This window comes from Ovis canadensis, chromosome 5 (assembly GCF_042477335.2).
Source record: "Ovis canadensis isolate MfBH-ARS-UI-01 breed Bighorn chromosome 5, ARS-UI_OviCan_v2, whole genome shotgun sequence".
Taxonomy (NCBI): domain Eukaryota; kingdom Metazoa; phylum Chordata; class Mammalia; order Artiodactyla; family Bovidae; genus Ovis; species Ovis canadensis.
The window spans coordinates 101048005-101063369 of NC_091249.1; the positions used below are offsets into that span (position 1 = coordinate 101048005).

Sequence of the window (15365 nt, forward strand, 5' to 3'; positions counted from 1 at the left end):
TTCTTTAAGCGAACTGAAAGCTAGTGGCCTATCCTATTACATAAAAGGTGATGAGACTTCCTATAAGAGAAAATGATGTTTGGGATTGAGGTACTATTTAAACCAGCTCACTCCCTCTCCCCGGTGACCAAATATTTCTTTTAAAATAAGTATCATTAAGTGCTGTATTAAAAATGTAAATATATATTGTTTTTTTTCCCCAAAGAATAACTGTTTAGCAATATATTTAAATAAAGTGCCACAGAAGGTACAGAAAGCATGACCCTCAGGATTTAATTCTAGGGAAAGCTCATTTCTAATTTCTGGTCAGGGTTGCATATCATCTTACTCCACCCTCCATTCCTTATTAATTTCCTACATTAAATCAGCAGTCTACCTGTACTCTGGGGTCTGCCTGCTTTTAAGCTTGGCCTACGCTGGGTGTAGCTCTTGAAGTGAGCTTTAAAAAATTATCCTAAAGTAAGCTGGGTGGTTGCCACAGCAACCCACCCTAAAATGAAGAGAGTCTATAGATTAATCTACCCCTCAATATTATTCAACTGTGTAGTATCTGTTCTTCAGCCAGAATACTTTCAACACAAACATGATTAACACAGAAGTTCAGATATAAAAAGTAGCAGGACAGAAATTCTAAGCACATAAAAAATGTTATATCTTTTTTATAGTTACAGTAGATATGACATACATAACTTCCCCTGAAATGGATTCATTGTAAAACAGACTTGTAAAGGTATGCCCTGAAAGGTGACATGAGAGCTTTAAACAAAATGCTATGGTATTGCTATATAATAGATCACATAATGGTTATATAACACGCATCACTTTTATACATGTTTACAATATAAGTACCTAATGACCAAGAGTTTGGTGGTTTCACCTTTATGAATTAACTTTGTGATGGATGATAATAACAAATGTTAAGCACTTACCACATACACATACAGTCATTTGCCTTCCATTCTTCACTTCATCTCTTCATAGAAGTTACTTCACAGTTTGCAGCTCTTCTTTGGCACCTTAAAAATGCAAAAGTACAAGGTAAATAATTTCTAAAAAATGTTAAAAATGTTGATATTAAAATACATTCAAATTAATTTATTTGAAACTTCTAATCTGAAGAAACATTAATGTTAATTCTAATTTTAAACCAAATGAATGTGTATTGAATATAAAATAATTAAAATGACCGTTAATTGTGACAGTACTTATAACCTTTAACATAAATAGTTCCAAATAGATAAATTTTAAAAATTCTTTAGGTACGGCTTTAGTTCATTGCATGGTATATACACCATATGGACTGCTTGTGATTGAGAAAATCTGCAATATAAAAAGGATTTGTTATTCCAAGCCAAGGTTTAATCATATCCTTTATCTCATATTTAAAAATCCAATATTTATCTTTATTTTAATATTTAATGAAGAATTACAAGGAAAAAAGTCAAATCCATCATATTCCAAGCTAACAAAATTTGTCAGGTTGGGATACTGAAGTTGCAACTAAAGTTGCTAAAAGGGCTTATTTTATATCCTTATAGGCCAATTTTAATACTTTGGGATTAATGATGTGAATTTAGTACACAGTGAATTCTATTACCAATAGTACTCAATCCTTCCAGTGTTTACCTGTACTGAGCTCAGACAAGGGCTCATGTATTCTAGTCTGTGAAGCCAGCTTTCAATGACTTTGAGCACACAAATGACCTTTCCCTTGGCCTCAGAATGGGTCTGGTCTTCCCAACTGTGGCACAATGAAGGTCAATGACCATTTTCCCATTTGTATTAGCAAGAAGATATTTTGTAGTCTAGAGTCATTAAGATTTATAAAGCCTCTAGATTTGGGTTGACATCCTTAAGATTGATTTTTATTTTTAAGTTGCTTCACAGTCAAGGAGAAATGAAGAATTTTGACCACTTTTATTTCAGAAGTGTTAGCTCAGTTTAGTCTTTTAGACTCAAGTCCATAGTGAGTTAGTCTCAACTTGGTAGTCAGTACCCGGTGACCTGGCGAATTCCCTTTCTTCAGCTCTGCTTGGTTTTTACAGTCTATTAAGTAGGAATCATAATACACATCTCCCAGGGCCTTTTCACCTTACAGAAATGCAATCTCCATGAAATAATGTCTGAAAGATATGTTAAGGCTTTTAAAAATGCCACTACAATTATGATACATTTCTTCCTTTTCCTGGCTCAGTATGCCCAAATAAGGCTTGATCACAAATTTGCTTGCGAATGTGTAGTTCATTAAAAAAGTATCCATATGCATGGCTAAATTTAATAGACTTTACCTTTTACTTACAAAATTGTTAAATGTTCTTCGGAACATTGATTCTATTCCATTTCTTGAAATATCACAGAAACCTTCAATTCAAAGAATGGATTTTCACACTTCCCCTTTTAACTTTTTTTTTTTTTTCTTCTAGATACCCGTGTGCCCTTTAATTTTAAAAAGATCTTTACCGGGGGTAGGGATGGGGGTGAAAAATACCGCCCTGCGTTTTTGGTGCCCACTTCTTTGTCTGGGGAATGGCATGAAGGGGACTGATATCCGGTACCCAAGAGCCCCTTTTAAAGACCCAGACCGGGGACGCCTCTGGTTTCAGCAGCTCCCTCCGCTGAGTTATTGATTGCAGGCAGCAGCAGTCCCTCAGGTTGATTTGTGTGGAAAGTGAATCCTCGCTGGATAGGCGTTCAGCAGAGGCGCCGCAGCCGCAAAGCCAGCCAATTATTGCCGGTCTTCCCCTCCAACCCCGCGCTCACTACCTACACACTCCTTGCTGTGGCAGTCTCCACTTCCCCCCTACCCACGATCCACCCCCCCCTCCCCGCGCGGACGGAGCCGAGGGGGCGGGGAGGGGGGGCTCCCTCCCCGGGAGCGTTTCTAGAGCTCGGAGGCAGCTCGCAGGGGGTGAGTGCGCCACGTGCGAGCGCCCCGGGCGAGGAGGAGGCGGGCTCGGGCCCTTCTGGGGGCCTGCTGGGCCTGGGCGCGCGAAGGGGGAGCTCGGCGGGGCGTGCATCGGGTGGCGTCTAACAGCGGGCCCGTCGGGGCTGGTTGGGGGGAGGAGTTGGGGAGGGGGACAGGCAGAGGGCCGGTGGCTGGGCGAGGAGGCCGCGGTTCGGGCTCCGGGAATGGAGGAGGACGCAGACGCTGGTGGGGTGGGTTTTGCAATCGCGGGTGAAGCGTGGCGGCGTCAGCAGAGTTGCCCTGCTGGTCTGGGATGGGGACCTGAAGGATATTTACCCTGGGTGGGCGAGGGACAGCCCCGCAGACTTTTCGGGGCGTGCTCCGAGCCCGGCACTGGGCGACCCAACCCACGCACGTGCACAAAGCGCTGGCACGCGGTCGGCGGCGCCGGCGGCCGGAGCGCTCCAACCCTGGGCGAGCCCGGGAGAGCGACCGCGTGGTGCGCGCCGGTCGGGCCGCCGCCCGGTTCCCGCGCCAGCCCCGCCTGCTTTCTCACCTGGCTTGTAGGCAGGAAAAGGACGGGGTCCGGAGCTGGATTTTTTTTTTTTTTAAGCTCACGTTCTCGGGGGTCCAAAGGACCGTTTTAAAGGATGAACAACCAACCATTGGCTTTAGCAGAGAAGCTGCCTCAGTGGATGCGTTCGCATCTTGGCTAGAGAAAGGCCACCAGCTAGCTACAAGGAGAAATGGGATACGAGGGAGAAAACGCACACACAAAACCCCCCAAATGTTCTTCCCCCTTTCTTCTCTCTTTACTGGTTTGCACGTGAGAACCGTGCGGGGATCGCTTGGCTAATTATCATCACGAAATGGAAATGCCTGTGCTGTGTTTTGATCTGTCCGTGGAGCTCTGGGAAGATAACGTGCTCCAAAGTCATGGTGGAGTGTCTGGCTGTATCAATCAAAGGTGTAGAATGTTTATCTTGTCACGCCCTTGAAGCTATAAGCGGCTACCAGTATGGCAGCCCCTGGCGCATGGGGTTCTTTCAGTTAATTAAACTTAAATACAATTTAAAATCAGCTCTTCAGATACACTGGTCACATTTTGGGTGCTCACTAGTGGCTACCCTACTTGACTGCCAGAGGTTGACCGTTTCCATCAGTACCTAAAGTTCTGTTGGAATGTGCTGCTGTAGAGTTTTAAGTGAATATTGGTAAAAGAAGGGAGCTGCTTTATGACACAAGTCAGATTTTAGGACACTTTTGGCATTTGTGTTTCTTGACTAGTGTGAAAAGTTGTAAAGTCAGAGTTTCAGTATCTTCCTGCTGAAAGAGGTCTTAGGAAACACTTAACACAGTAGTTTTTTACAGAGGAGGGAAGTTAGATGTGTCCCCCCAAATCATGACATCAATTTGGAAAGAAGATAAGGTCACCTGACAAGGTATAGTACACTTTCTGCCAGACCAGGCCCATTGCCTGGAGTTGGTGAGGCAAATTAACTCTACAGAAAGGTGACCTGATTGAAGATTTTAGACACGAATACCCTTTTACAAGAGAAAAATATTTCTAAGTATTGTTCCAAGAAGAAATTCCATTTAATAAAAGATTAAGTGTGTGAGAATAAGTAGGGAATAACACTATCTCTCAAACTAAAAATGTATTATTGGCAGTGTCATGGATTACATATGATGCTTTTTGAAAGAGACTAATTGGTATAACATTGTGCTTAGTTGTACTTAAAAATTCTGAGGAAATGGAATTATCTTCTTAAAGTAATAGCTAAAAGTACTCTTAAGGTCAGGGAAGAAGGTATGACAAAGTGAGAATTGTTAGCAAAGAATAATCTTTCTCAAATTCGATGAGGGTATTATCAAATACATTGATTATGTCTTAGACTCGTATCAATAGCATGGCATTTGAATTGAAGTGTATGTAACATGAATAAAACTTAATTACAAATTATAGTATTTGAGAGATGGAAGACAAAGCATCATACAGATTTAGAGGCAAAGCACAAACTTTCTAACTTCAATGCTTTGGTTGGTTGGTTTTGCCATGATTATCCCCTGTGTTTCTTACTGTTATTTCAGGGTGAAATGTTGGTATTAATTTTGGTCGTTTATGGTAATTAGCTTTTAAGTTAAGCTGACTCATTTGAAAAGACCCTGATATTGGTAAAGATTGAAGGCAGGAGGAGAAGGGGACGACAGAGGATGAGAGGGTTAGATGGCATCACCGGCTCAATGGATCTGAGTTTGGGTAAACTCCAGGAGTTGGTGATAGACAGGGAGGCCTGGCGTGCTGTGGTTCATGGGGTCTCAAAGAATCAGACACGACTGAGCAGCTAAACTGAAGGACCCCTAAGATTTCAGTTGAGTGCTTGTGAGTGATAGCTAATTTTAAAAAAATAACAAAATGTTTTTTAAAGCTTGAATTTCTCCTGAGCTGATGTGTATTTGAATTGTTGTCTTACTTCTTTTATTAATTTACGATTTGCATGTGGTTCATGGTAGAAAGCGTTCTTCCTAGTCTCCTGAAATCTGATAGCCTAAGAGAAAATCTTGTAAATTCTTTAAGTGCTTGCAGTGTGCTAGAAACTTCAACCTGTCCATGGCTGACTAGTGAAAAGGCTAGCCTGGCTAGGGAAAATATATGTGACCAAAAGAGAGTTGGCTCTATCCTATGGGAACTGTATAGTTATGCACAACTTATTGAACTACCCTTTGCCTCAGTTTCCTCATGGATAAACTATAAAAGAGAAAGTGCTACCCTCAAAACTTTGTTATGAGCATTCAGCAAGAAGTTCAGTATGAAGCATAGAGTTGGGAAAGTGGTCAACTACAGTAAAAGTTAGCCATTCTTATTCTCCAGCAAAGAATTTCTACTTCTCCACCATTGAGTTTCATTTTCACACATACCAGGTAGTCGCGCTAGAAAAAGTTGGAGAAGTCGCTTGTCAGAAGGCTGGGGATTAGTTCTGGATGAGCTCTGTTTGTGAATTTTGCCTTCAAGAGATAGAGATCTCTTTAATCCTAAAAGTTCCTGATGCTATAGGTGGCTTTATTTCCCTTTCACAGGCATCCTGAGAGATGCTTCCTTATGCTTGTTAGCTGCTTGGTTGTTGAAAAGGCACTGGAAACTCCAAGTCCATCCTCTGTTCACCCTGGTTGACCTTTTTATGCTATTGTCAGCCAAGAAAACATTGATATCTTTGGTCTCCCACTAGCTTGAATTCTTCAGGGCAGAGCCTGCTCAGATTATCTCCTGAGGTCATTCCAAATGTCTGATGGCCATCTATGGCAGCAGGGCTGGGTGGAGGCCTGCCGGAAAGGAGGAGCCTGTGGAATGTCTAATGGTGCCTTCTGTTCAAGTAGAAGAACTACTCGAAGTTGTTCCCTGTTGGGCTCATGATCAACTTTACAGCTATATCTAGGAGACTGTTTGCCACTTCTTGAAAAACATGAACCATAGCATTTTGCATTTTTGTTTGCTTAATAAAGTCCCACTTGGGATGTGTCTGATTCCTATTGATGTCATGATAGGTGTAAATATGGACTACAGGAAAAAAACAGACTAAAGATCATTAATAAACAGTTTATATCTGGTGTTCATGTTAGCTGTCCTCATCAAGAACACCAAGTTAAGAGGAAAGATTCTTGAAAGGAGAGAATAAAGCTACCACATTACCTTGTTTTCTTTCTCTAGATAATTTTCCAAATGATGGTTTTTTACTTAGCTGAAAACTTAAAAAATTATTTCTAAAATATTTCGTTTATGTTAAATTTTCAAACCAAACCAAACAATATAAAATTGTAGTTTTTTTTCCAGAAGGCAAGATCATGCATAAATATATATGTTTGCAATACTCACTAGATTTAAAAACAAAAAGATACATAATTATATCTATGTTTCAGTTTACTAGAGAGAGAATTAATTTGCGTTATTTGGGATGCAGTCTGTCTATTTTGGCATATGATGAGAACTGAAAGTAAAATGCAATAAAACTTTGAAATATAAGTTAGTGATTAAAACCAGTTTGTTTTTACCAGTGGATACTAGTTCATTGAGGCTCACTAATTCCTTGGTGGCTCAATGGTAAAGAATCTGCCTGCCAGTGCAAGAAACACGCGTTCAGTCCCTGGGTCTGGAAGATCCCCTGGAGGAGGAAATGGCAACCCACTCCAGTATTCTTGCCTGGGAAATCCCGTGCACATAGGAGCCTGACAGGCTACAGAGTTGCAGAAAGAGTTGGACATGACTTAGTTACTGAATAACAACTAGTTTGTTGAGTCAAAGATCAAAACGAAAGAGGTCTAATATCTTATTGAAAAATTTAAAAATGAATTTGTAGCTAAATATTTCTATATCAATAATATTCAGATTTGTAATATAAATGTATTTGTAGTATATGTACAAAAATATTACTATCTTTTTAGAATGTGGGTGGGGCTTCCCTGATAGCTCAGTTGGTAAAGAATCCACCCACAATGCAGGAGACCCTGGTTGCATCTCTGGGTTGGGAAGATCCCCTGGAGAAGGGAAAGGCTACCCACTCCAGTATTCTGGCCTGGAGAATTCCATGGACTGTGTAGTCCATAGGATCTCGAAGAGTTGGACACGACTGAGAGACTTTCACTTAGAATGTGGGTTGAAATAAGTAAGTTCACAGTGCATAATGACCATTCACTACTTATCAGTGATGGATCAATACTGAATTAACTCCTTAATAAACTTTTTCTTTTTATCCAGATAACAGTCTCTTAGAAGGTACTACTATTCTCCCATTTTATACATGTTTAAAACTAAAGCTTAGAGAGGTAACGTTACCTGCCTCAAGTCACAGACAAGTGCCAGACAAAGGACGTGGAACTGTGTTGATTTGTTTCCAACAGATGTCCTTAGCTGCAGTGCTTACTGCTTCATTATACTCATAAACCTTTGCTCACTTATAGGGATGATGAGAGCGGGGCATGATATAATTGACACTTTTTCCCAACCAGAAAATATTTTACAAATATGTATCTAACCCTGTGTCATCCTCTTCAAGATAGATGCCTTAGGAGGTTATTTGCTTATTTCAGTGATGAAGGCTCAACAGAAATATCCTTAGGAATTTGCTCTGCAGTCTTAACAGTCTGATTGTTAGCAAATCATTATCATTAAGGATGAATTTGTTGCTGAAACTAAATCCAAACCAAATGTAATGAACAAGGTGCTTGATAGAAACTATGATGTGATTATAAAGCAGCAGGTTATTTGATATATGATATTGGTGTCCTAAATTGATGCTAATTGCAGATACAAAAGGGAAATTTCAAGGGTGTCCCTTGTATAAATGTGGTATAGCCTTTAAGGAGGCATTTTGGTGAGTAACACTCATGAAAGGTCTGATCATTTTTTAAAAAGTCAGCTTCACTAATGAAAAGTTGTGCATCATTGTATGAACATTATGGGAAATACCTTTTCGGAGAATGTACAACAGACAGGAAAGGGTAAATCAGAGACCCTGGGTTAGAATCCAGCCTCAGACACTGACTAACCGTCTGACCTTAATTTTCTAAATGTCCTTGTTGTAAAATGGGGAAAGTGACGGGAACTTCCTGGATGAGAAGAGGGAATTTTGCTGACAAGAGTACATGAAATTGTATTTCCGTAGCCACTTAGTGCTTGGCATATAGAAAATGCTCAATAAATGTTAGCTGTCATTATACTGTTCACTTTCAAGGGCTATCCATATTCCTGAAAAACATCTCAGTGTCCGTTATCTTAAAATTTTAGAAGACCACTTCTTTTCTATCAGCTTCCATGTTCCAAAGCAGTTTTATTTCATATTAGAAATAAATATAGAGCCTATTTGGGCTTCCCAGGTGGCACTAGTGATAAAGAACCTGCTTCCAATGCAGGAGACATAAGAAATGTGGGGTTCAGTTGCTGGGTGGGAAAGATCCCATGGAGGAGGGAATGGCAACCCCCTCCACTATTCTTGTCTGGAGAATCCCATGGACAGAGGAGACTGGCAGGCTGCAGTGCATGGGGTTAGAAAGAGTTCGACACAACTGAAGTGACTCAGCACACATGCATAAAACATATTTGTGACCATATGTTGATCAAACCAATATACATTATAGCAAGAAGTCTCATGTTTTGGGATGACCAATTTATATTATCCTTATCAGTGTTCCATGTAATATTCTTCTCGGAGACTTTTATTTTGTATTCATACTTGACTTTAGCAGACTTATGGAGATAGTTATATTTCCATTTGCCCAGAGTAAAGCTACATCAGGCTTCCCTCATAGCTTAGTTGGTAAAGAATCTGCCTGCAATGCTGGAGACCTGGGTTCGATTCCTAGGTCAGGAAGATCCCCTGGAGAAGGAAATGGCAATCCACTCCAGTATTCTTGCCTGGAGAATCCCATGGGCAGAGGAGCCTGGTGGCTACAGTCTGTGAGGTCGCAAGAGTTGGACACGACTTAGCAACTAAACCACCACCACCACCACCACGAAGGTTACATCAGAATAATCAGACATCTTCTAAATTGCTTATTGATGACATGATCTTTCTCTGCAATTTAAGGAAACTTAGCATAAATATATAGAATATTATGCTATTAAGTATAGCATAATACTACTATATTTATTATAGATATGCTTCCTGTTCAAGCTGAATTTTTCAGTCCTTTCAGATCAATACTCTCTGCGCGGTGTAGGCAATTGGTGAGGCGTCTGAGACTTGTCTCTGTCTCCCGCTTCCCTCTACTCACCTTCAGCCTGTCCTCCTTTGCCCCTGACATGCTCCGCTCACCCAGCAGCACTGCTTAAAATCAGTAATAGCTCTTTATTGAGCGCCCCTATCTCCTCACAACCTCTCCCTGATGTGACCCACAAGGTCCTTTCCTTTCCTTAGAAGCCTCCGGGATTCTCCTGGCCTCTGTTCTACCAGAGGAGCCAGGCACTCCAACCCCACGCCCTCGGTGATGCAGTAACAATGTGTTGCTACTCCTTTCAATGAACGTCTCTTCCAGAGTTTTCTGCAAAGGGTTCAAAATCCAAAGGAGTATCCATGATGACTGCGATTCCACAGATGCACTGCCGTGTTGGTCTGGAGATGCTTTGGGGAAGAGACTCTGAGTACATCTCCCATTTGTTTGCTGACAGAGACGTGTCCTGGGTGCAGGTCAGCGGGCAGCCTGGCTCTCACTTGAGGAAGAAATTTTACTGTTTTTGAAAAGGTTGGAATTGAAAAACACGTTGTCTGTCAGCAGAATATCCTGATGCTTGGGAATTTGTCTGCTTACAATTTAGAATAAAAAAAGCAGCGCTCTCTGGTTCCTGCTGTTCTGGTCACCTCTTCCATCCCCTTTGCACGCGGTTGCTGCGTGTGCCGTGGGCACAGCCTACTCTGTCGTCCTTGGTCTCACCCTGTGTGCGCTCCCTTTTGTTCCCACTCCAACAGCTCCCAGAGGTGTAATTAGTGAGTATTCTTCCAGGAGCATCTTGAAGGAGATATAAGAACCCCATGTTAAGAATAGTGCTGCTTCCTAGATGGAAGGAAGAATTTGGTAGGGTTGGGGAGAAGTACAAGGATGGAGGGGAAAATGCATTCTGCCCTTTCTCTCCTCTACGAAATCCCTGATAAAGCCTCTTCCTATGTGCAGAGGTGGGCATGTAAATTAAATATTTCTCAACCTTGTATAGCACTAAACCTGTAAACATGGAGCATCCATATCAGATCAGATCACTTTATTCAGAAACAAAATATTCCAAGTAAAAGATTTTAACACTACTTAAAGTGGGCACTAAGAAGCATTCTACAATTTTTGTGTTCCTTTTGTCTCCTTTAAAAATGACTAAATAGCCAATCGATAGATATACTCCCATTTTAAAAATTTCCTTCCCTTTCTCTCTTTCCTTTTGTCTTTCCTTCATCTTTTCTGCTCCATCTTTTTATTTTCAGCTGTTTGTTTTTTATTTTCAGTTGCAAACTCACTAAAGTGCCCTACCATGGCTGGCTATTAATCAGATTTCTTTCATTGCTTAGGAAACCTGCATTTTTTGTTTCAGAACCATAGGATTTCATTAATAATATTTTCTATTTATCTGAATCACTCCAAAATAAAATACTGCTAACAAAGCTGCTTATTTCCTAAACAACCTGTGATGTATACTATAGGCAATATGGTCATAGAAGAATTTCTATGATTATTTTATTAATCACTATAATTGCTCTTTGATTACAATGATGATTAACTCACAGCAAATAAATCACATGCTTATCTTATTTATCTAGTATTTGTGAAGGATTTGTGTTCATCCATCCACACGTCCTCACCTCATTCTTATGTAGCTGTGAGGTTCTAGTTTGTGTAGCCTATGGCAACAAAAATGACTCACACACAGGAGAATAAAGCTTGTGGTTTCCTTACATTATAGCTAGGCTGTAACCTCTTAAACTTCCTAGGTCAGTGATGATTAACTGAGTAGTCCAAAACTTGAATGTCTGTGCCTACATATTTATAATAACCACCGTCTGTGCTGTTGTTTATGACTTTCCTGAAGAGTCAGTTCAAGCCATTTTTCATATTTCAAGCTATACTATCAAATGCCTGAAACTTAAGTAGAACTTGAGAATGACTTTTGGCTTATTCACTAGTATTGGGTAAATTTCATCATTTGCCAATGCACATAAAAATAATTAAACTTTTTAAGCACATTATATCAGATAGTAAATAACAATGGGTGTGTAACATCTGTACCTGTTTCCCTATGTTCATTTTGATCGTTCAGGTCTTGAGATCCCTAAGTTCTAGTTTTCTTGTTACCATAGAGCAGAAGAATTGACCATCTTTAAGAAGAGAAGGCTGTGGTAGGGACTGAACAGTTTAGTGCAGAGAACAGCTTAGCAGAATGCCCAGATATCTGGGCCCCACCTCAGGCCCGCTGGGCCTCAGTCACAGGAATCAGCATTTTAACCGATTCCTCCAGTGTCTCTTACGTACAATTTGTTTGCAAGCTGCTGCTTGAATGTGCGTGTGTGCTCAGTTACATCTGCCTCTTTGTAACCCCATGGGCTGTAGCCCGCCAGGCTCCTCTGTCCATGAAATCTTCCGGCAAGAATATTGGAGTGGGCTGTAGCCCGCCAGGCTCCTCTGTCCATGAAATCTTCCAGGCAAGAATATTGGAGTGGGTTGCCATTTCATTCTGCAGGGACTGCTTGAATGTAGGGGTGAGAATAAAATCTGCCAAGTCCTAATCCTATAACCTTTCCTTTCCTCTATTATTCATTCCTGGCCTCCCAACTTCTCTTAAGTTTTATGAAACTTTCTAAGTCAGTGAATGCCTTTCAAAATAGTAAGAATGAGAATTCAAAATGGTACAGATTTTTTCCATCACCTGTCTTGGTTCATATTATAAACAAACGAAAAAAGCATGCCACATGTATTCTACCCATGGTAGTTAGAAAACTGGTTGAGCCATATGTGGACCTAATTCTCCTAAGTTTCTGTACACTTCATCTTCACTTATTGAAGGGGAAGTGCTTATTTTTCTTGGGTGGAATATGTTCCTGGGATCCCAGAATCTCAGCAAAACCAGGAAAATGAGTTCTGGCTCCAGGAACCTCTACCTTTAGTGACAACTGGCCGGCAAACACATGCCTGCTTCAGTGACCACCAGCTGCTATAAGCCCAGATTCCCTACGCCCAGGGCCAGTGTTGTTCTTGATCATGTAAGAAATGTGAATTTTCCCGAAAGCAGCTTTCAATCAATACAGATGTCCCTCACTTCCTCCTAATTACCTCTGTCTGCTGAGCCATCAGGAGAAACCTTTACAACATGGGCTTCTGAGGCCACACAGGGATCCACATTCCCAGGCTTTTAACCTCTCTCCATACCCAGCTGCTGCCATTAGCCTCTCTTGGACACAGATATTTTTAACACTTCAGATTAGGGGGGGCCTCTACCACGCCTGTTTCTTGTACCAGTGTTTTTCTGACACAAACAGACATATCCATGTGCTGGCTTATATATATTTTTTTTCCATTAAAAAAAGTCTTCCTGTTGTATAGCACAGGGAACTATTACTTCAATAAAAAAAAAGAGAATAGGAAAAAAAGTGTCCCAATTTAATAAACTGTAAATGTTAAATGAACATTAAGTCCTTTGTGTCAACTCAGGCCTATGAACACACTGAAAAATTCAAAGTTATGTGCGATAATATCATCCCTGTAAGACTTTGCTTGTTTTGTTACCAGAGTACCCAAGTGGGAAAAATATAGCCAACTGAACAGTAGTGTATTACAAAATGATTTCGTTTTGTCTGCTGATTTCATAGGTTAATACTGGTGTTTTAATTATTTGGAATGCTGACATTGTGGACTACTTACAGCAATAGGGAGAGGGCAGGGCAAGCCGTTGCCAACAGGAACCCACCAATATGGCCTAGAATCCTTTTGGGACGTGCAACAGAGGAAACCCCTTCTGTTTAAAAACTAAAACTTCCTTTCCTGTGATTTACACATAGCCCAGGGAAGAGTCTCATCCATTCCAATTGCAAAATTACTAAGCAGTGAAACAGAGACAGCTCAGCTGCCTGCTTCTGCTCTGGTGGACAACAGTCTTCAGCTCTAAGGAGAAAACATTTATGATCCTTCAAAGGCAGACGAGGGACAATTTCACCCTCACTAACAGCCCTTTGAGATGCAGGGGAATGATTGAATTCATTTGAAAGTCTTGTGATTTTGCATATTTTGCTTTGACACCGCTGTCTTTCCCAATTCTTAGGAATGGATATTATTTACTGATTATTTTGCTTGCAATTGATTTGCATACTGTTATTGCCTATTGTTAAATGGTTTGCTGATTAATGACTAATGTTGATTTGGACTAAATGTAATAGAATAAGCAAATTCATTTGTAAATTTAGATATATAATTTAGTTGCTAAATGGTATCGTAGAGCTGTTGGAGATTATTTTAGACTAATTCCTTGCAGGAATACCCTGTCCACAATTTCCTCCCATATCTGATATCAATGTTTTAAGTACCCCCCATCCCCAACTCCTTTTAAAAAGTATTCATTTCCATGTTTGGATTTTAAAGCAGACACTTCTCAAAGGCAAATATTTCTCCAAAGCCAGGGTTAACATAATTTTTTTGACATTTAGAACATGGTAGATATATTCTAAACAATTTCTATTCTGAAGGATCAGAAAGCATTTGACTATATCCTCATGTCCCTGAATCAGTGTATTGTGCAGCATAATAAAAACTCATAGCAATATGACTTTTTATTAATATAATTATATGAATAAATATAAAACACTCATGTTAATACAGGATTATTGAGTTATAGAATTTCTTAGCTGTTAGAAAACAGTTGCTGATGAGGCCTCTAGGGTTCAGAGAAGTTTAGTAATTAACACACATACGCACACACCATCTAGTCAGTTATATGAACCGTTTAATATATTCTTCTCTTGACTATTCTATTATACATATGCTTATACTTTGGTATATTTGGTATTTTTAATTACCTCCTAATACATAAGAAATTGTCAACCTGAACTTTTCATTTCTACATTCATCTTCTCAACATTTATGCTGCCAAAATGCTGCCATTGATTATATTTTACTTCTGCTGTTTCATAAGCACCATACACATTTACAGTTTAGAAATCAATTTAAATAATAAAGAGAATGTAAAAAAGAATTTATACCATAGATATTTTAATGTGTTTATGCTATTTCATTAAACTACATGTTAATATCCTCTGATAAAACTGTATCTCTCTAGTAAGGTATTAAATTTGGTAACTGAAAATGGTTCTCCAAAGGAATATAAGTCACATTAATTTTTCATGTATACTTTTTTAACTTATAGTTTGAGAGTCTGCGTGTTTAAGTCTAACAGAAGAAAACAAAAATCACTGGATATGAAGTTATGAGACAGACCCAAATCTACATCTACATCCTCAGGTTGGTGACCTTGGATAAATTTCATTTTTGTGCTTCTGTTTCATTTTCTTTAAAATAAGTAGTTGAAAGCTTCAAAGACTCTTTCAAAGATTTCGTGAGCTGAAAAGAAGATTGATTGAAAGAAATGCGTGGCCATTATTACCTAGCTGCTCAGTTTATTCATGGACACATACTTGTTACATACATCTGAAGTTTCCTTAAGGAAATGAACTCTGTGGATGTGCTACTTGGCCATTGAGAGAAGTGGAATAAATAAGAAAAAGAAGGGGGAACAAGTTAGTGATAAAGGAGCCATGGTAAGCAGTTAAAATGATTCCTCTTTCACTTCTTTATATCTACAGACTAGTTATCCCTATTGGAAAACCTACTGGCACCAGGTAATATCAAGAGGGATGAGTAATATGTAATTTTTATCTTTACTGGGTTACATTTGGCACACAGACAGTTGACAGCTGTCAGTCAGGTGGCTGGTCAATGAGGAGAT

General features: G+C 39.8%; 1 protein-coding gene across 13 annotated transcripts in view; it reads right to left on the reverse strand.

Annotated features, from left to right (window-relative positions):
* MEF2C (myocyte enhancer factor 2C) overlaps positions 1-15365 on the reverse strand; it is a 178280-nt gene that overhangs the window by 160148 nt on the left and 2767 nt on the right. For all 13 annotated transcript variants that reach the window (XM_069590079.1, XM_069590080.1, XM_069590071.1 and 10 more), the window contains exon 2: positions 930-1016. The gene's annotated coding sequence lies outside the window, so the exon portion shown is untranslated. The remainder of the gene's footprint in view (positions 1-929; positions 1017-15365) is intronic.